At 38.5% G+C, this 21,519-nt stretch overlaps 1 long non-coding RNA gene across 1 annotated transcript; it reads right to left on the reverse strand.

The window, feature by feature from the left end:
• Nucleotides 1-9,610: 9,610 nt before the first annotated feature.
• Nucleotides 9,611-12,911, reverse strand: LOC125251863. The gene is made up of 2 exons (XR_007181093.1): nt 12,709-12,911; nt 9,611-9,889 (listed from the first exon to the last, which is right to left on the reverse strand). It is a non-coding gene; the product is annotated as an uncharacterized LOC125251863 (long non-coding RNA).
• Nucleotides 12,912-21,519: the final 8,608 nt, after the last annotated feature.

A 21,519-nucleotide genomic window follows, 5' to 3' on the forward strand; every position in this document is an offset into this window, starting at 1 on the left:
CGCCAACGTTCATATTTAACATTAATTAGGCGGCTTTTACAAAGCGGAGATCGAACCCATTCAGCTGTGAACAAATTTAAGATCATTTTTGATTTATAGATATCACATCTGGAAAAGACGTACATGCACGTTTTTTGTGTGTATGTTTGTTCTCTGAATCACACATGCATATTTGAGAAATGACCGTAAGATTAAATGTAGGACGCTTTCTACGCAGAAAACATTTTTTACTGAGACGCCACAAAATATAGTGTTCTGTAGTACAAACGGCAAAAATTCAAATCCAAAATGCTGTTACTTTCGCCATAGTGCAGCATACTTTACTTCAGTCTGACAAAGATGGTGTAAAAAGCGGCGTGTTCTATTATATTAACATCAGCCCCACCTTTTACAACATAGCCCAGCCCTATTAAAGGGGGGTATCACACACAGTTTCTGCTAATCTCATGTTAATCTTGAGTACCTACAGAGTAGTAGTGCATCCTTCATATCTCCGAAAAAGTCTTTAGTTTTATCATACTCATAAAAGATACATATGCCGTACCAAGTCTTTCCGAAAACAGCTGAGCGCCTGGAAGCGTGCCGTGTGAGCGGAGCTAAAGAGTGACGAGTATGCGCAGCTTTTGCGTAGCGATCATCTGCAAGCTATCAATGTATTTAAACACACACAATACACCATCGCATTATCCCTGTATAACTTTTGATTATTTGTATTTTTTCCATTGGGCATATGCGTATGCTCTTTTTCCTTAATCATACACTATATTGCCAAAGGTATTGGGACACCCCTTCAAATCATTGAATTTAGGTGTTCCAATCACTTCCTTGGCCACAGGTGTATAAAATCAAGCACCAAGGCATGCAGACTGCTTCTACAAACATTTGTGAAAGAATGGGTCGCTCTCAGGAGCTCAATGAATTCAAGTGTGGTACCGTGATAGGCTGCCACCTCTGCAATAAATTTCCTCACTACTCAATATTCCACGGTCAACTGTTAGTGGTATCATAACAAAGTGGAAGCAATTGGGAACAACAGCAACTCAGCCACGAAGTGGTAGGCCACGTAGAATTACAGAGCGGGGTCAGCGCATGCTGAGGCGCACAGTGCAGACCTCCAAACTTTGTGTGGCTTTCAGATTAGCTCAAGAACAAGGCTTTAATTCATGTAACAGCTGAGCTAAACCTACCTACTTACTGTAGTGTACAGTGGCTGTGGGTCAGGGTTTTTTGTTGATTAAAAAATATTTCCCATACAAATGCGTTTGTTTTGCTTGTTTACATACAGGCTATAGGCCACTTGTTGCATGCCTTGAGCATAATATAGGTGTTTCTGATGAACAAAAACGTAAAAATGCTGGCTTTTGATTGTACATTTAAATTTCCCCTGCTTTGCTCTTAACCTAACATGCATACATGTGTAAGCAATATGACGATGTCAGTGTTCCCATAATTTTTTGCGCAAATAGTGAATGCAAACTTTGCTGATGCAGGTACAGAACGCATTCTTCAAAATGCATCATGCATTCTTTTTGTAATCAAGACACATTATTTCTCCCTTACAAAAGCAAGGAATGCTGGAATCTTACTTTGTCAACAGAACAGATGAATAAAAATAACACATTGTATAGGTGTAGTGGAAATTTGTTTTCTTTATTGTTTTTATTTGTTTTTCTTTATAGCATTTATTTCTCTTTACTTTATATGATTTGTGTATGCAGTTTGCTAATGCTGAGTGGAAATTTACTGGCAGGCTGATAAGGAAAGTTACAACATCTTGTTTTTCAGAAACTGTGAAAACAGCTGCACATCCTTAAAACTATCTTTTAGAGAAACTAACCTTGACTGCTAGGAAGTGAAACTTTGAACACTGAGTACTTTTCAAATCCTAATATCATAATGTATGTGCGTATATAAGAGACCCTTCGCTAGAGGTCGACGACTGAAGTTTGTTTGACACAACATGACTGCAGAGAGAAGAAGAGGAAGTGGTTGATGGGCCTTCAGCTCCCCTTCTTGAGGGGTCAGCATGGAGAGAACTGATTCAGTGAAGGGAAAGGTGAAATTTTCACTTGAGACTTTTCCTAAGGACAATTTTGATATCCAATTTTGTGGCAGGATCAATCAAAAGCCAGACAGAGGAGAGGCAGGGAAGCAACGGAGCCAACGGAGTGTTATTATATTAACCAACTAGGGGTAAAGACATAAATAGATTATTTATTGACTATGCATAGTTCTCTGGCAAAGAAAATGGAACACGGTGTCCAAAGAGAAAATTATGGTTAAAAAAACAACAATATTGGTCACTCCATTTTGTTTAAAGGTAATTTTTCTAGATTCAATAAAAATATGTGTTTTGAACTGAAAGGATTAACATATCTGATGTGATGAGTGTGTATGAAAGAAAGTATAAAACCTATGATTGATTAATTAATCATCAAAAGGGAGGAGTGTAGTGGCAAACTAATTTCTTAGCATTTATTGTAGTGGATAAACTAATTCCTAATTCTGTTTTGTACTTTATATGATTTGTGACTCTGTATGCAGTTTGCTAATGCTGAGTGGAAATTTACTGGCACATAATTAAACTTAATATGCTGATTAGGAGAAGTTACAACAACTTGTTTTTCAGAAACAGTTGCACATCCTTGAAACTATCATTTTGTAGAAGCTAGACGTGACTGCTAGGAACAGAAGTGAAATTTGAAACACTTTGTGTACTTTCCAGCAGGGACGGATTACGAACCGGGCCAGCGGGGCCGCTGCCCAGGGGCCCTAGGGGTGCAGGGGGCCCGTGGGGCCCCTAGCCCAAAACAATTTGCAACGCTTATCAACAATGTATTTTCGTTTGTCTATTTTAGAGGGCCTACATTCTTTGATCCTCTGCCTACAAGGGCCCCTGACCCTATAGGGAGGGCGTTTGGCTGCCAAGGGCCCTTGAATTGTGGTGGTTGTGGTGGTGGTGGTGGGGGGGGAGGTCGGTGCTTTCAGGGGGCCCCCGGCCCTGCTATAGGAACTTTAAAGGGAAATGGGTGCATGGGAGCCTACTTTTAGAAGGCCCTCTTAGGCCCTCCTATTATGGTCCTGGCTTCTGGCTACCAGGGGGCCATAGGGAGGATGGGGGCTTTGGGGGCTTTTAGAGGGCCCTCTGATTATGAGGGCCCTACTAGGAGGCCCTAGGCTAGGGAGGAGGGTGTAGTGTACCTTTAGAGGGCCATCTGATTACAAGGGCCCCTACCATGGGGCCCCTGGCTTCTGGGGGGAGGGGAGGGGGGCGTGTTAACAGCCTTACAGAAGGCCCTCTGACTAGGGAGCGGTAGCATGGTGGGATGGAGGCGGTTAACCTGCCCGCTGAGTGGCCCCCAGACCAGTGTAGCAGTGTAAGAGTTTGACCAGTGTAATCACTCCCAGGGCTGTAGTGGAGGCTAAACGCAAGTAAACACGGTTTACCCACCTCTGAAATTTCAGAATTAGAGTTTACCCACTTCTCAATTGATCTAAATGCACATCATAGTATAGTTTATGCACAAAATGTGATCACAGAATTCTTATTTTACCACTACACCCCTGATCACTCCGTTCTGTACGGGGATATGGTACACAGGTGGATTCTGGCATGGTTCAGCTGGACACGGTACACATGTAGTGTGATCACTAACCGTGCCCCAACATGGCTCTCACTGTACGTTCACACCAGGAGAGACCAAAGCGAACACGTCTCCAAGGTCGTTGAAGAAGCTTCGTTGTTGAATTTGCTTTATTCACTTTGTTCGCTCATTGGAATGTTTGATTTAGCCTGTTACCGTGGGGCGTTGGTAAATCTATATATTAGAATTGGTTTTCACCGAACCGCGTCATAACTCATTACATAAGGTTAACTGACTTTTAACTTCTCTTTTTCGCTCTGGCCCGCCCAATTCGCTTCGCTGCCAGTGAATTTGCTTTGTTCGGCCAATTCGCCGAGAAATAATGACTTTCGTCGCTCTGGGCTCTTCTGATGTGAATGTACGTGACATCAATAATGACACTACAAATAATAAATATTTGAATTAATTTGAGAAAGTTGGTGTTAATAACAGTTTTTTTCACATTGGACTCCTTGCAATGCGTAAATCATGGGGAGAGACCTATCTTTTCCCATGGTAATAACCAGGCTGCTGAATAGAAATGGGATGATCAGGGGCGGAGCCAGACATTGTAAACATTCGGGGCTTAGACCAAATCTATATTTGTCCAAAGACAATTTAATTTTCTATTAACAGCTTTACTGACATGAAAGGAGCTTTTGTTGACATATTCTTGTTCAGAAAATGTACATTATTTGACACTGTAATTTGTAAAACTTTGTTGGATGTACCAGCTCTAGGGGGTTCCGGGGGCATGCCCCCCCGGAAGAAAATTTTGAAAATTTTAAGGTTAAATGCATCAATCTGGTGCTCTCTGGAAACTCAAAATTAAGAGCTTCAACCCATGTACAGTGTGCAAATTGAACAAAGAAACAGCATTGACTTGTACCTGGACATTAAAAAGGGTTCAAACATCTTTTTTACAATACTTTTGTACGATTTCTTTTTAAAAGATAAATCCTTGGGCTTTTATTTTGATCACCAGATCACCAGCCGATCGCGTGCGCAGATGTGCGCACTTCTCTTTAAAACACGCAGCACAGACAGAGTGTATATATAATTAATCGCTGTCTTTTGCTGTTTTATATAGGCACAAAGCCATATCACGGTTTCGATTTTAGCTCGTTGTAAAACGTAGTATGTTTTAAATGTTCAGTTCATTATGAAACGGTGGCGGCAGTACAGGGTCATTAATGGGAAACACTGAATGAATGTATAGCTGATAAATGTGCTAAAGTTGTCATATCGGTTGTTATATAACAAAAACCCTTCCACTGGACCGAGAGAGAGTCTCGAGGCCTGCCGCTGCTCTGAGTGAGTGACAGGAGGCGTGGCTCTGTACAACTGCGGTGTGCGTAAACGCGCTGTCGGAGAGGAGAGAGAGAAAGCGCTGCCGGTGTATGGTCGGATACTGTATGCAGTATATGCAAAGCCAAAGCCCAATGAAATAAATCAACTTATGATTTCGGGGGTTTACATAGGCTATTGTCCAGTGTCATATTTGCTCAGTACGCGTACGCCGCACTAGTTTGGACCCACAAGTGGCATGATGATGTAACAACTAGCTATCCCAGACAATGCTGGCGTTTTTTTTTTTTTTAAGGCGGGGGGTTGGGGGGGGCTCTCGAACGTTTTGCCCAGGGGCCCACACAACCCATAATCCGTCCCTGCTTTCCAGTCCTAATATATGGTAATATATGTGCATATATAAGATACCCCGCACATGTGAGGTTGCGCTTCTCTGCAAAGACTCTGTGAATGACATTCTTGCAAGAATAAAAAAATGAAAAAGACACAAGGTTAACTTACCGTACACACTGAACCATCACATACTCCCGAAAACGCGTCCGTGAGTAAGTTCAGCCAACCCAGAGTATGTTCCCGGTTAACACACAAGACATTCTGAACAGAGCGACAAGAAAAGCTTGAAATTGTCCAAAATGTCTTGGGCTGGGTTTCCCGAAACCTTCTTAACTCTACGTCGTTCTTAAATTATACCTTAAGCTGTACCTTAACGTTAATACGTGTTTCCCGAAACGTTCTTAGTTAAGTGTACCTTCTGTAAGTCATACTTTCTTAAGGTTGGTCTGGAGCACTCTTAGCTATACCTTATCACTGTTGACAGTCAATACGAATATAATTCTGAAGCTGTAATACACCCAGTGTTCGATTAGGATTATGGCAAGAATAAAATGCTAATTTCAAATGTGCTTTAGCGCTGATCCAGAGGCAGACGCGCGCTCTGCGCTTGTCGTTATCGCAACTATTCGGTGTTTTTAACCTCATCGCGCTTTATTTTAGGTTTCAGACATTTAAATACACATTTGAATTAAGTAGGCTACTGCATAAAAAAAGACATTCATAATTTGTTAAATTCAAATTACACTGATGTCTACGGAAGCTGCAACAATAACCCTTTCAATTATAATTTGACGAAGTGTTTTATTCATATTAGATACACATTGTTTATGAAACAATAAAGTTTACTCTATTCTTCTTCCAGTTCACCAGCAAACTTTTATGTATTTCGGGGAAGATTTTGTAAATCCGACAGCTCTAACTGCCGTGCAAACTCATCGCGCAACAAAACACATTCACTTCCACATATTTTACAATCGCAATATATCATAAAATTCATGATATAGTTAACAAGTTTGTGAATATTTTGAATAAAAAATGAAAAAAACGATATAAATGTGACACCTACATGTCTGTCAGCTGCATGACGCGTCTCCAAGGAATTAAAACTTTGTTCTAAATAACGGTCGCCTTAAACTCACGTTGATGGGGGCTCTAGCATCGCCAGAAAATAAATTACATATATTAGATAAATTACAATATAGATTTAGTTTGCAATTTGGATTACTTTTATAACATCCCATGAGTGCTGATAAATGCAATTTCTACTTCTGAAGTGCTTCTTTTTATGAAGAACACTTCTTTTTATGGACAGCACCTGGTAACGTCGCACTTAAGAAGATATATCTTAAGCAACCTCCTAAGGTATAGTTCGGGAAACATGCCTAGAAACGGCATATCTTCAGTCAAGGTCTACCTTTAGAGTCTTCGTTGCGCGCTAAGAGACAACGTTATCGGGAAACCCAGCCTTGGTATGCTGAAGCATTAAGAGTTCCTTTCACTGGAACTAAGGGGTCAAGCCCAAACCCTGAAAAACAACCCCACACCATAATCCCCCTCCACCAAACTTTACACTTGGCACAATGCAGTCAGGCAAGTACCATTCTCTTGGCAACCGCCAAACCCACACTCATCTATTAGATTGCCAGACAGAGAAGCGTGATTGGTCACTCCAGAGAACACATCTCCACTGCTCTAGAGTCCAGTGGCTCGGGCTTTACACCACTGCATCCAACGCTTTGCATTGCACTTGGTGATGTAAGGCTTGGATGCAGCTGCTCAGCCATGGAAACCCATTCCATGAAGCTCTCTTCGCACTGTTCTTGAGCTAATCTGATGGACACATGACGTTTGGAGGTCTGTAGCTATTGACTCTGCAGAAAGTTGGCGACTTCTGCGCACTGTGTGCCTCAGCATGCCCTGATCCCGCTCTGTGATTTTACGTGGCCTACCATTTCGTGGCTGAGTTGCTGTTGTTCCCAATTGCTTCCACTTTGTTATGATACCACTAACAGTTGACCGTGGAATATTTTGTAGTGAGGAAAATTCACGAATGGACTTATTGCACAGGTGGCAACCTATCACGGTACCACACTTTCAATTCAATTCACTGAGCTCCTGAGAGCGACCCATTCTTTCACAAATGTTTGTAGAAGCAGTCTGCATGCCTAGGTGCTTGATTTTATACGCCTGTGGCCATGGAAGTGATTGAAACATCTGAATTCAATGATTTGGAGGGGTATCCCAATACTTTTGGGAATATAGTGTGTATATATATGTGTGTATATATATATATATATATATATATATATATATATATATATATATATATATAAAATCTGTTTTATTATTGCTGTTTGCAATTGTTCAATGTTTTTTACTGTTACTCAACTTTTCAACTGTTAATATTAAAATGATGAACTGAAATTAAATATTGTATCGCTGTTTGCCATTACTGTTCAATATTTTACAAATGAACTACTTTTAACTAAACAAATAATCAAATAAAATACTAAATGGAAATAAAAACTGTTGAATTGCAGTGAATTGGTTAGGCAGCTTTACAGCATTCCGGATGGGTGTCTCAACTGTACTCGGGTACTGTTTCAAAAATCACTTATTGGGGTCGTATGGATTACTAGTTATTGTTGTTTGTGCTGTTTGATGCTTCGACTTTTAGGAACACATGAGCTTGCATTATAAAGCATTCTCAGATGATTTATTTTTCTAAAAACCTTTGTTTGTGTTCTTCTAAAGAAGGAAAGTCAGATCCATCTCAGATGACATGAAGATAAAAGATAAGTAAACAGTGAGCAGTGTAGGCTACTGTATTTTCTTACAGAATAGACATGGGGTTCCCTCTTAAAGACCCCCTGTGGTGAAAATCAAGTTTTTAAAGTTGTTTATGTGTCTATTTAGTGTTTTTAATATGCTTTAAGACAAACCATGTGCAAATTCCTAAGTCAGCACCATTGCTAAGTATTTTATGTTTGAAACTGCAGTAAACCAAAAACCCGCGGTTTGAAATCGTGGGTGTTTGTGACGTCACAAACTACCTTGTAACCACTCACAACAACGTGCCGGCAGGCTTTAGCATATCATTAACTATGACTGCTCTGAAGCAGGAAAATCTCGAGAGAAGCCAGGTTATCCTGGTAAATTTTCTGTTGATATGAAAAACTGTGTAGATTTAGCAATATAGCAGGTCTAGAGTGTGTTAAAGCATATTTCCCCATGTATTAAAAAAGATTGCAAAAGTTCTTCCTACTTGCCAACTTTCCAAGTTCTTTCTAACTTAATCAGTGCACTTTCTCGCTAAATTGCTCCCAAGCGTAAGATTGTTGTCTATCATAATAGTATAGGTACCCCTTAGTTCTAAAATACTTACAGTATAATTTTTTTTTTTTTTTTTCCTGGTTGTTACACCTTTATTCCCCAGACATTACATATTGTTCCCCTATACTTACACATACTTACTTTATAGGTACACTATAATTATTGAAAGTTACGCTGTAAATTCATTGTACTTGTAGTATTTTCGGGGCTGTAATCTAAAGTGTTACCAAAATCTTCTCACATTAGTTTGTTTTAATCATGTTTTTACAGTTTCCCCTATTAAATCCAGTCATGCAGCTGGCTCTTTTGCCACTCAATCCAGCTGAGGGGGCGTGTTCCGGCGGGAATGTGATGTCAGTGCATACACTCTATAGCGCTGCAGACTTCAGTTACCTGGATGAGCCTGTGTTATCTGTTTTTAGCGGTTGTTATCAGGGAATAACAAACCGCTGGATGGCATGATTGACCTCGATTGATCAGAATCAAATATTCCACAGAGCCATGTAATAAATTACTTTAATAATGTAGGGTAATTGAAACAGTTACACTACTTATTACATTTTAAATAGGGTACTTGTTATCTGTCACCTATTACATTTCCAAAGTAACCTTCCCAACACTGTATGTATTAGGATCAATAAGTCTATGGAAAAACAAATATGAACATTTTTTATGCATGTCATCCAAAATTAAAAAGCTAAGAAGGATAAGCATTGTTTTAAAAGTTATGCATACTCATCTTTGGAGGCAGTAAATAAGATGTAAAACTTTATTTATAGTAAATTTTAAAATAAAGTGTTTACAAAGTAGACACATGGAAAAAGAAAATCTTCACAAAATCTTTCTGTATGATGAATAGAGATTTAAAAAAATGATTCCTATTAATAAACCCAAAACCATCACATTTTGTTAGAATCTTCTTTTTGTGCATTTTGCTTCTCTATGTGAATTCTTTTCCTTTCTTCTTCCTCTTTACATCTGTTCTCCTTGTCGATTTTCTTTTTCTCTTCTTCTTTCATTCTCTGCATGTTTCTCTCATTTTGTATTTTGTCATATTGTTCCTGGAGTGCTCGTCTTTCTGCTTCGCTTCTGTTGCGCTGCTCCGCTGCTTTTCTCTCCTCTCTCAATCGCTCTAATTCACTTTCTTGTCTTAATCTATTAAGTTCTTCCGCCATTCTGTTTTTTTCCCTTTCTGCTCTGATGCGTTCCTGCTCAGCTTCTTCAGCTCTTCTGCGTTCCCGATCTTCACCAGAGTTATTACTTCCCATTTTCAAAGTTTTGAAGATCAAAATCTGTTATGCAAGGAGAGAGGAAGAGAGAGAGGGTCTATTAAAGAATTAGAAATCTAGAAAGTACATTCATCACAAACGTCCTGTTAATATGCTATATGTAAGAGGTGTAAATATTTACTGTGATGACAATTCAGTAATGATTATGAAATTTGATGAAGATTCACAGAAACTTGGTCATGCTAACTATGCTAACTGCATAGATTTTATAACTTAAAAATTCACATGAAATGAAAATTGCATTTGTTTTTTGTAGAATATTGAATGCCTTTAAAACTTTGTCTTTATTTTGCACTCGCAAGCGTACATTTTATTGTTGTCAATAGAACTGTTATACGTCAACACAAGAAACAGAACTGCATTTAAGACATTACATAATAAGTGCAAATTTTACTGTTCCATGTCTGTTGTGAAAGTGAACATATGATCTGAAATTGACTCTGCAGCACAATGAGTATTAATTGGAACATTTTTTTACACCCATAGGTAAATGTCCATATAATATACAGTGCCCTCCATAAATATTGGGACAGTAAAGACAAATTGCTCTAATATTTAATTGTAAATCCCTTGCAAGTAATCACAGAAGCGAGTCTGTGACCCATAGACATCAACAGACTCTTGGTTTCACACTTTGAAAAGTGTTTCCAGGCCTTTAATACAGCCATTTTCAACGGTTGCTTGTTTTGGGGAGTTTCTGCCTTTAGTCTCCTCTTCAGCTGGTGAAATGCTTGTTCAATATGATTTAAATCTGGAGATTGACTTGGAATGTCCAGTTTAGAATGTCCTGAAAAAGATAGATACCACTGGCAAGCTTCAGCAACTGACAATGACCAGGTCAGCTGAGAAAATCAACAGCAGTTGACAAGTGACAAAGGCTGTGAACAAAACTCTAAAATAACTGTCAGTAAAATCACCAGCAACCTCCAGAAGGTCTCACAATCTGCTGTTCGCAAGAGACTTCACCAACAGAATTACAGAGGATACACAGCAAGATCAAACATCTCAGTACCAAAAATAGGAAAGCCAATTAGAATTTGCAAAAACACACAGAGATGAGCCAGTAGATTTTTAGAACCGAGTTTTATGGACAGATGAGACGACGATGAACCTTTATCAAAGTGGGAAAGCAAAAGTGTGAAGAAAAAAAGAAACTGCAAATGATCAAAGGCATACAACCTCATCTGGAAAGAATGGTGGAGGTAGTGTATCATGGGCATGCATGTCTGCCTCTGGAACAGGCTCTCTTTATTGATGACTTATTCAGAGATGACAGCAGAAGAATTAATTCAGTGTACAAAACAATTTTGCCTTCCAGTGTTCAAAAAAATGCCACCAGACTCACTGGGAAGTGCTTCATATGGCAACAGGACAATGACCCAAAACACTAGCACTACTAACTCAATTGAGATTATCATGGTAAAGAAATTTTGGGCCTTAGATTAGCTAAATCAGTCTCCAGATTTAAATCCTATTGAACAAGCATTTCACCAGCTGAAGAGGAGACTAAAAGCAGAAATTCCCCAAAACAAGCAACCATTGAAAATGGCTTCATTAAAGGCTTGGAAAAGCATTTCAAAGTGTGCATTTCAAACCAAGAGTCTGGTGATGTCTATGGGTCACAGACTCGCTCCTGTGATTGCTTGCAAGGGATTTACAATTAAATATTAGCGTTTACACTTTTACATTTGCTTTACGTTAAAATGTCCCAATCCTTAAACTCACATTAGGCAGAGGGATGAAACTCCAAAAGTGCTGTACTTCTTAGTTGGTAAAACATTTTGTGTTGAAACAGCCAATAATAAAATGTGACATTCTGTACTTCTACCTCATATTAATCTTTTACTCATATTTATAGATGTATTGACACCACAGCTAACAGAGCAATTTTGTCTTTACTGTCCCAATACTTTAGGAGGGCACTGTGTATGTGTATGTGTATATGTATATGTATGTGTGTATGTGTGTATATATATATATAGAAATGTAATATATGTAAGTGTGTTTTATTTATTTATATATATATATATATTATATATATATATATATATATATTTGTGTGTGTGTAATATATATATATATATATTACACACACACACACACATTGATTTTTTTGAATTATGGGGACATTCCATACCCCTAAACCTAACCATCACAGAAAACTGTGCACACTTTTACTTTCTCACAAAAAGCCATTCTGTATGATTTATAACCCTTTTGAAAAGTGGGGACATGGGGTAATGTCCTCATAAGTCACCTCTTTTTGTAATACCTATGTCATACCCATGTCATTATACACATTTGTGTTCTGATATGTCACAAAAACACACACACACACAGGTTTGTTTTGCTATCAAAGTGAGCTATTTTAAATAAGAATGACTCTGAAATGTCCTCTTATTTCATGTTTATGTTGTGTAAACCAGTGTAATACCCATGTCATTATACAAATTTGTGTCCTCATAAATCACAAAAACACACGCACACACACACACACACACACACACACACGCACGCACACACACACACACACACACACACACACACACACACACACACACACACACAGGATTAATTTATATGGAAATATGGAAATATCAACTTGCCTGTATTTTTATAACCTGTAATGTATTTTATCAGATTTGAACTACTGATCTGTAATGCATTATGATTTGTTGTTGATGACTGATTATAATTATTACACTGTTACCACATTCTGTGGAAGTTGATGTAGAATTTTGTATAATATTTACATCTATTAGAGCAAAAGTTCTAAATGTGAAAAAAAACAAAAACAAACAATAACTCTGTAAACAACATACCTATTTCTTCTAGATTCTTCAGTAGTTTTTGTGTCTTAGCCTGTCCAGTTCTCAGGTACAGCTGCTGTGTGTAAACTATACTAGAGCATGACATTTTTATAGAGGGCTGGCTGAGGTGGGTGTGGCAATGCTGTGATTTGACAAATCTGTCACAGATCAGCCAATGAGACAGCAGTGTTGTGAAGAACATGAAAGGTGTGTTATTTTTGCATTTCCATTAAGATGAACAATAGAATCTTATTTAGATCTTTAAGATCTTTAGGTCTGTTAACTACCAATTTTAGTATTTTCTTAAAATTGCCTCAGACTTTCACTTAAACTTGTATGTCAAACACTCATTTACAGTGTGTATATATATATATATATATATATATATATATATATATATATATATATATATATATATATTTAATAAGTGTAATCAGGTCAAGTCAAGTCCCCCTTTTTATATAGCACTTTATACAATGCAGATTATTTTAAATCAGCTTTACATGGATAAACAGGAAAATAATGATCAATGATCCAAATAGAGTTCAATTCTAAAAATGACAATATTGTCATTAATTGGGGGGAAACCATGCTCAGGTCATGTATTTTTTGATTTTGTTGTTGTTGTTTGAGAAGATAAGTGTAGAAGATTCCTCTGATCTTAATATTAAAAGTTAGTATTATAGTTAAATAATTTGAAACCACATTCCTGTGCATTTGTGGTACAATTTTCCACGTAGCTCATTTTGGCTAATTAGTGCTCATTCTCCAGCCACTACAGGGTCATGCTTAAAGGAATAGTTCACTCATTTACTCAAGTTGTTCCAAACCTAAATGAGTTTCATTCTGCTGTTGAACACAAAAGTTAATTAAGAATGCCTGTATACCACAAATTATGTATCTTGTCAATCTATTATTTTTCCCCTTTCCCCCCAGGTGTAAAAAAAAAAGTATGCTTCTATAAAGTTCTCTATTTTCACGCACTAATTTTGTACTTAATATACTAAACATTCTTCTTTAGTACTTCTTAAGACAATCTTAAGGACATCTAAGTGTAGTCAACTGTGCTATTCTGAGACACCATGAAATATGAACTAAAATGTGCTTTTAATGTACTATCTCTGTATTTAAAAAATGTATTTAGTTACCACTTGTAGTACACTATGAGTTCAAATGTACTGTAAGTGTTATCTAAATACATTTTTTAAATACAGAGATAGTATGTTAAAGGCGCTCTAAGCGATTCTGAGCGGAGTAATTTCCTGTTGACGTTCGAAGTGTTATCAAACAAAACAGAGGCTAGCTAGACCCTCCCTCCTACTCCTCCTGGCCCTCCCCTCCATGCTTCCTGAAACAGTCATGAACGCGCATTTAAAATGTAAGTAGCTTGCGTATTGACGCTGCTTGTCGGTTATTGGCTGGAGCGTGTTTATTATGTTAAGTGGTCCAGGCTGCATCAGTTTGTTTTTATTGCAGTTTTTGGAGCTTGTGGCGACTACAGAGGCCGCGTTTTTTTTACAGTGTGTTCAGGGGACAGGCAGCTAGCGCATAGTGAGGAGATGTTTGCTGTATGTGACAAAAAAAATTGGGCCTAAAAACGCGTCATATCGCTTAGAGCGCCTTTAAAGGCACATTTAAGTTCATATTTCATGCTGTCTCAGAATAGCACAGTTGAGTACACTTAGATGTTCTTAAGATGATTTTAAGTAAAATAAAGAACAATTTTTATTATATTAAGTACAAAATTAGTGCACTTAAATAGAGTACTTTGAATAAATTATAGAAATGTACTTTTTTTCACCTGGGCCCTTAGTCATCTTTGAGCAACTGATGTTATTTATTTATTATTTCTGAATTGGCTTCTAATTGTTTAATTATGTAATTGGCATGATACATTTTTACCTGAAAAATAAAATGTTATACTTGATTTATTTTAGATTCTTCTGACCACTAGATTAAGTAGAGTCTGGTATTTCTGCAAATCTGCATCAAGATAAGTCAAACTAAAGGCTCAAGGAAAGGAGCATGTGGCACATCATTTGGGGCCTTTTGATTTCTGTCTATCACTGACTTAGCAAGTTGCAGCATTGTGACTAAGAAAACTGCATTTTTGTATGAATAAGCATGGAGTGGTTTGACTCAAATGCATTAGTAAACTCTGCACCCTCTGAGTAAGGATTAGAACTGATGAGTTTGTCCCCGTAAGAATACGACTGGCCGACATGAATTCTCTATACAATATCGGGTCCCTAATGAACAGATAATTGAAAGTATGGGACGGTACCCAGAATAGTCAAATATAGGGTTGTAACGATATACCGGTATGACGATATATCACGGTATGACCACATACGATTATCATACCGTGTACATTTGCTTACTTACGGTATGGTAAAAAAAAAAAAAAAAAAAATCAAGACGCAGAATTACACTTGCGCATAGACAACAACTTTCCACTTCACTAAACTTGCTCCACACCCACACATACAGCAGACAATGTCAGAGACAGAAGTTGCTATCTCTATTCTTTGTGCCCCGTTGAAAAATAAGTTACAATTGCAGTATGGGAATACTTTAGATATAGAAAAACAAACGCGGGGCTGTCCTCGAGTGTAGATATCCAAAAACAATGCGGGCGCAAAGTAGGCCTACCTGCAAAAGGAGGAAACACATCAAACATGTTGACCTATATTCGAGAACACCATCCGTGTAGATGCAGGTATGTTCCGTTTATATCCAGTCATGGAAATGGAATGTACAGTATAACGCAGCGATGTCAGGTAAAAAACGCGCGATTTGTTGGACTGATGAATAAAACGAAAGCAGAGCTGTACAATAAATCAGATCGCGACATGGTCTAGGTGGGGTATTTGAATATTAAACGCAAACAGACTGCTGTATAAATATATCTGTCTGTTTAACGTGTCAGTCTGTGTGAATGAGCTGCGCCGTTTCCTGTACTACATACTCAAGTATGTGCGGCGCTCTTATTGTTTTTTTAAGTGTTTGCCGTCTCGTTATCAGAGGACATGAACACAAACATATCCACGGTTGCTCTGAGATAGCGCTTAATGAGCATTTCATCATTTTATGTGAGAAAAACCATTGTCAAATACACTGAAACTCAAAGCTCTTCACTACATCCCGTCAAAATAAAAGACCGGTTTTTAACTCGAAGAAATTAACAAATTTATTATGATTGTTAAATAGAATGTACTTCTCAAAATAATTATAAAAAAGTTAATTTCATTTCCATCATTTTTGATCATATTTGTATTAAAAAAATAAAAGCCAGAAGAATTAAGTCAAAGCAGAATTTCTGAATTTTAATTATTAATAAAAGTTGTTCAATTTCTAATCCATAATAATTTATTAAATGTATTTGATTGTTTTTGATTATTGAAATCTGAATGGAGAAAACAAACATTTTAATTAATTTATTGGTCATTTTAATTGATGATAAATAAAAATTGATTGTTTAATACCGTATACCGTGACACCGCGAAACCGTGATATTTACTCAGATGGTTATCATTCCATGGAAATCTCATACCGTTACAACCCTAGTCAAATATCTAAATTAATACATAACCAATAATTTAGAAACACAATCTAAATGTAATAATCATTTGAAGTTGGAGTCAGATTAAGTGCAGAGCTAAAGTAAAATTGAAACTAAATTATAAAAATTAAGTGAACTTCACCGGAGCACTGAAAAGACATCATATACGCATTATACTTGGGGCTTTCCTGTGCACCATATTTCAAGATGGCAGGAAGATGTGTAGGAATTCCTGGAGTACTGTTATCTAACGACGTGGGATGATCATATCCTTATCCGGTGCTTTAAAGATGGATTAGTTGATGATGTCTACCATCTGGTCTCAGGGATCGATGGATGTGAGACACTTGAGCAATTTTTGGACCTTGTTCTGTGGTGGTGTGGTTCTGCATATACTGTTGAATCATCAGTTTCATCATCTCAAGACTATAGAGAAACAAGTTCACAAGTTCCCTTGTCTCTGGCTGTCGTGATTCCACCATAAAGTCAGTTCTAGTCGATGAACCACTAGTTTCTCCAACCGTCATTGTCATCACTCCTGAGTATCCTAACATTCCCCAGTCCAGGAAAGCAACATCCCCAGTTGCATCCAACATCCAACAGTGCGGCCCTAATATTGAAATGAGCTGATCCTTCCCTCATATTCATCAGGGCGGTTTCAAGGAAGCACTCCACTCATCAGTTCCTCCCTCCAGAGTGAGAGAAATTCCTGAGTTTGATCCAGTGAGAGAAATTCCCCAGTCTGTTAAACACAGCCCAGTGGCTCCAGCCCCTGACCTTAGTCTAGTGATGGCTCCAGCCCACGAGCACTGTACAGAGATGGCTCCAGTCCTGAGTTCAGCCTCATCCCAGATTTAAGTCACAAGTCCGCTCCAGTCCCAGAATTCAGTAATGAGTCCGCTCCAGTCTCAGAGTTCTGTATCCAGCTCGTTCCAGCCCGAGTCTGCATCGGAGTCCACTTTAACCCCTGAATCAGCATCAGAGCCCATTTGTACATGTGATTTACCTCTAAATTTACCTCCAGTCCTTGAGTCCATATAAGAATTCCCCCCATATCCTTATCTGCTTGAGGATGGCTTGAGGGTGAGTAAGGCCCAGTCCACACAGAGACACGTTTTTGTGAATTACAGCGCCACATACTGGTCTGGCATGTATACTACATAGTTTTGAGTCGTTTCAGTGGTTTTGTGTGGATTCAGATATTTCTTGAGACGAGGGAAAAAAAAGAACGGATAGGGTAAGCTCTGGCTTCGTGTGGGCGTAGCTTAAAGCTTGGGGTAATTTTCATTTGAAAGTGAAATAATTACTCCTAGAGTCTGAAGCAAAGCATGTTGGGAGTGCAAACTAGAAATCTGCTGTAACAAATTCTGTTTAGTAAAATCAATTTATTTTAACTAAGGTGTTCTGAGTAACCAGGGGTGCAACTGCACATTTGCTGAGGGGTATGCAAGATCATGGTTGGCGTCTGGTTGTCATCTGCTCTTCATCAAAGTCACAAGTATAGACGAAACACAGTGTGACACACTACAACACAAACAATAATTTTCTTGAATGCCTTTATTGAACAGAACCCATTAAGCATTCACAGTGCTGTGGAAAAAGTACACTGTGTAAAAGTAATGATTATATTTTTGTATGTTATGTTAACTACATTGTATTTGTCTACTTGTGACTTTGATGAATATGACATTGAGCAATTGATGATATGATCAATTATTGCAGAGGATTTTCTCACATTTTTCAATTTTCTTGCTACTCTGTACTCTGTCCCCTAACCCTCACAGAAAACTTCCTGCATTTGACTGTCGATTTAAAATTAAAATTTTTAATGCCCTTGCCCCACCCCAAACCTACAGTATGCCATCTGACATTACATTCCGTTGCCTGAAGAGAAATTTAATGCAGGGCAACAACTCACTACACGATAGAGCTTAATGCAGTTAGAATGTCCATAAAACTCAAGATAGTGAGTGCTGTTTTTGTCCCAAATATATTGTCTGTTTTGTTCAGTTGTGCCAATGAAACTATAAAGACAAAGCAGAACTGTTCATCTCCACGCAATACACAGCAGTGTTTCATTTCTGAATCTGCGTTTTCAATGTAACAAAAGTGATTCACGGGACCATTCATAAAAGACTTGAAGCGGCTCTACACAGACCGACCGGTGTATAACATCAAAGACTTACAGTGATAATGATAGGTTACACTTACAAATTTCTTGTTATCCTCTTGGACATCGATGTCCTCATTTTAAGACACTGTTTTTGTTAGATAAAATAATTTGGAGATCAAGTATTTTGAGAAGATCTTTTCAGGTTGAGCGATCTAGCACAGAAAAGCAGGTACACCTGGGTACCAATGACTAGACAGACACATAAAGTGCAGTTCAATCATGGCACACAGTTTTTTGTTCGGGGAACATTATATAATTAGAAAATAAGAAGTGAAACTAACAGTTCAGTAACTGAAGTACATAAAAGGACTATAAGTTCACTTATAACTATGACGTGAGGCCTGAATCCTTTTAGGGTGTACAGAGAAAGATCACATGATGAAAAGAGACAGAGCACAAGATGTTTCTAGAATCTCACAATGGCCACTTTAAGACAGAATGTCTTACCTGTGGAACATCATTGTGCACATAAGATCTGATTATTGTATAAATACACACACATATCCTTTTTAAACACTTCCGTACTTTGTTGTGAACAGGAAAAACATGATTTTGTTTAAATATGGTCTCTCAAAAATTCTCTCTTCCAATCTTGGTTCTTCCTCTAGGGAGCGCTTAGCTAATTGAACAATATGTGCTGCAACAGCTTCTGCAACTGAACACTGTGTAAAACCCTAGAGGTGGTATATCCATTAATAAAAATTTGGCCCTTAGTGCATACAGAGGTGTGTAAGGAGTTAACACTGTTTGGCTCAATGGGCCATCTATCTTCTGGCTTTGGATAACCCCCACCTCACTATTAGAGGTAGTTCCTTCCTCAGCTTAATCAGTATTTTGCTCCTCCCTGTTATGCAGTAAGGTGAATCCCCTTTTGAGATTCTATTCTGAATTGGAGCTTGCCTGCTCTCCTGTAGGACAGTGCTTTATTTTCGAAGCGTGGTGTATCCACTGTGGTTGGTAATCTGTCAGAACTCCTATCCTCGTTTCGGCGATCACCGTAGCTGGTCCAAGATACTTCGGTTCTCCCACCTTTGTCAGTTTCAGGCTTTTGTTCAGCATACTCTGTCCTGGAACAAAGGAGTGAGTAGGCTTTTCTAAGGGGAGAGGAAGACACAGAGAAACATCAGCACATATAGAATTCAGTTTCTCGATGAGGGAAGTTACGTAGTCCTCCTGTATCACCTCCAGATCACCTAGGGAAGTAATGCCTGTGCGGCCTTTGACCCATGGGGCCAGGAAAGGCCTACCCATTAGTATTTCAAACAGCAATAATTTAGTAGTGGAAGATGGAGTCATTCTTATTTCTGTCAACACCATGGGTAGCAAATCTAGCCATTTCTTTCCAGTATCTATGGAGCCTTTTGTGAGCCTTCTCTTGAGGGTTTTGGTTAAGTTGTTCCACATTAGACAATGACTGACAATGTGGAAGGGTGTGTTGAAATGCCAATCAACTGACAATGCTTTGGCCAAGAGCTGCTTCCATTATTACTTTCAATAGTGGTAGGTATGCCAAATCGAGGAATCATTTCTTTGGTTAGAATCTTTACCACAGACTTAGCATCCTCTTTTGGACATGAGAATGCTTCTGGCCACTTGCAATCTATCCACAATTACCAAAAGGTATTTCAAATTACCTATTGGCGGCATGTGCGCAAAGTTAATCTGCAGATTCTGAAACGGTGCTTGCGGATGCGGCAGTGTGTCATGTTTAACTGGTCTGTGCGGATTTACTTTTGCACATGTAAGACATGCATCTAAAACGAGCTTCACAGTTTTGTGTACATCTGCAATACAATATAATTGATTGATTACCTGTACTACTTTTGCATAGCTTGTGTGTGACAAGCCATGGTAGTGCCTGATGAGGATTAAAAATCCTAAATTCAGAAGCGCTATTCTTCCCTTTTCATCTCTTAAGATCCCATCTTTATCTGAGGCACATCCGTGTTTTCCCCAATTCTCCAAGTCAGCCTGTGTTGGTTGACTCTGCAGGATCTGAATGTCAATGTAAGGTATATTAGTTATATGCGTAGTCATAGTTACCTGACTCTGGTTACCCACAGCAAATGTTGATTTAATTTGAGCCTTCGCTGCTTCCTTGGTGGCTTCATCTGCATTTCTGTTCCTACATCTTGTTCATCATCCCCTGGTGCTTGACCTTTTGCCTTTACTATGGCCACTTTGGAGGGTAACTGTACTGCCTTAGTCAGTTGTCCTATTAGGTTAGAATGTGCTATGGGTTTGCCATCTGCTGTTTTAAAGTCTCTAGCTTCCCATATTTTAGCAAAATGATGCACCACCCCCCATGCATACTCTGAATCAGTGTAAATAATTACATGTTTTCCTGCCATCAGTTCACATGCTCGAATTAATGCTACTAATTCAGCAGCTTGGGCTGAATTATAATCCAAGGCGAAAGCCTCTATTACCTCTCCAGTGTCTGACACCACAGCATAGCCACAAAGGTAGATGCCATCAGAAGGTTTTGAACATGACCCATCTATATTTATTACTGTAGCGCTTTGGGTTTAAAGGGATAGTTCACCCAAAAATGAAAATTTGATGTTTATCTGCTTACCCCCAGGGCATCCAAGATGTAGGTGTCTTTGTTTCTTCAGTAAAACACAAATGATGATTTTTAACTCCAACCGCTGCCGTCTGTCAGTGGTATAATGCAAGTCAGCGGAAACTTGGATAATAAGAGTAAATAAAACACGACAGACAAATCCAAATGAAACCCTGCGGCTCGTGACGACACATTGATGTTCTAAGACACGAAACGATCGGTTTGTGCGAGAAACCGAACAGTATTTATATCATTTTTTACCTCTAATACACCACTATGTTCATCACTCGATTCGTGAGGTCTGATCGCGCTCTGACAACGGCAGTGATGTCTCGCGCATATACTTCAATGAGAGCGAGACATCACTGCCATTGTCAGAGCGCGATCAGACCTTACGAATCGAGTGATGAATGCAGTTGGACATAGTGGTGTATTAGAGGTAAAAAATTATATAAATACTGTTCGGTTTCTTGTACAAACCGATCGTTTCGTGTCTTAGAACATCAATGTGCCGTCACGAGC

The sequence above is a fragment of the Megalobrama amblycephala genome, linkage group LG17 (assembly GCF_018812025.1).
Source record: "Megalobrama amblycephala isolate DHTTF-2021 linkage group LG17, ASM1881202v1, whole genome shotgun sequence".
NCBI classification, from domain to species: domain Eukaryota; kingdom Metazoa; phylum Chordata; class Actinopteri; order Cypriniformes; family Xenocyprididae; genus Megalobrama; species Megalobrama amblycephala.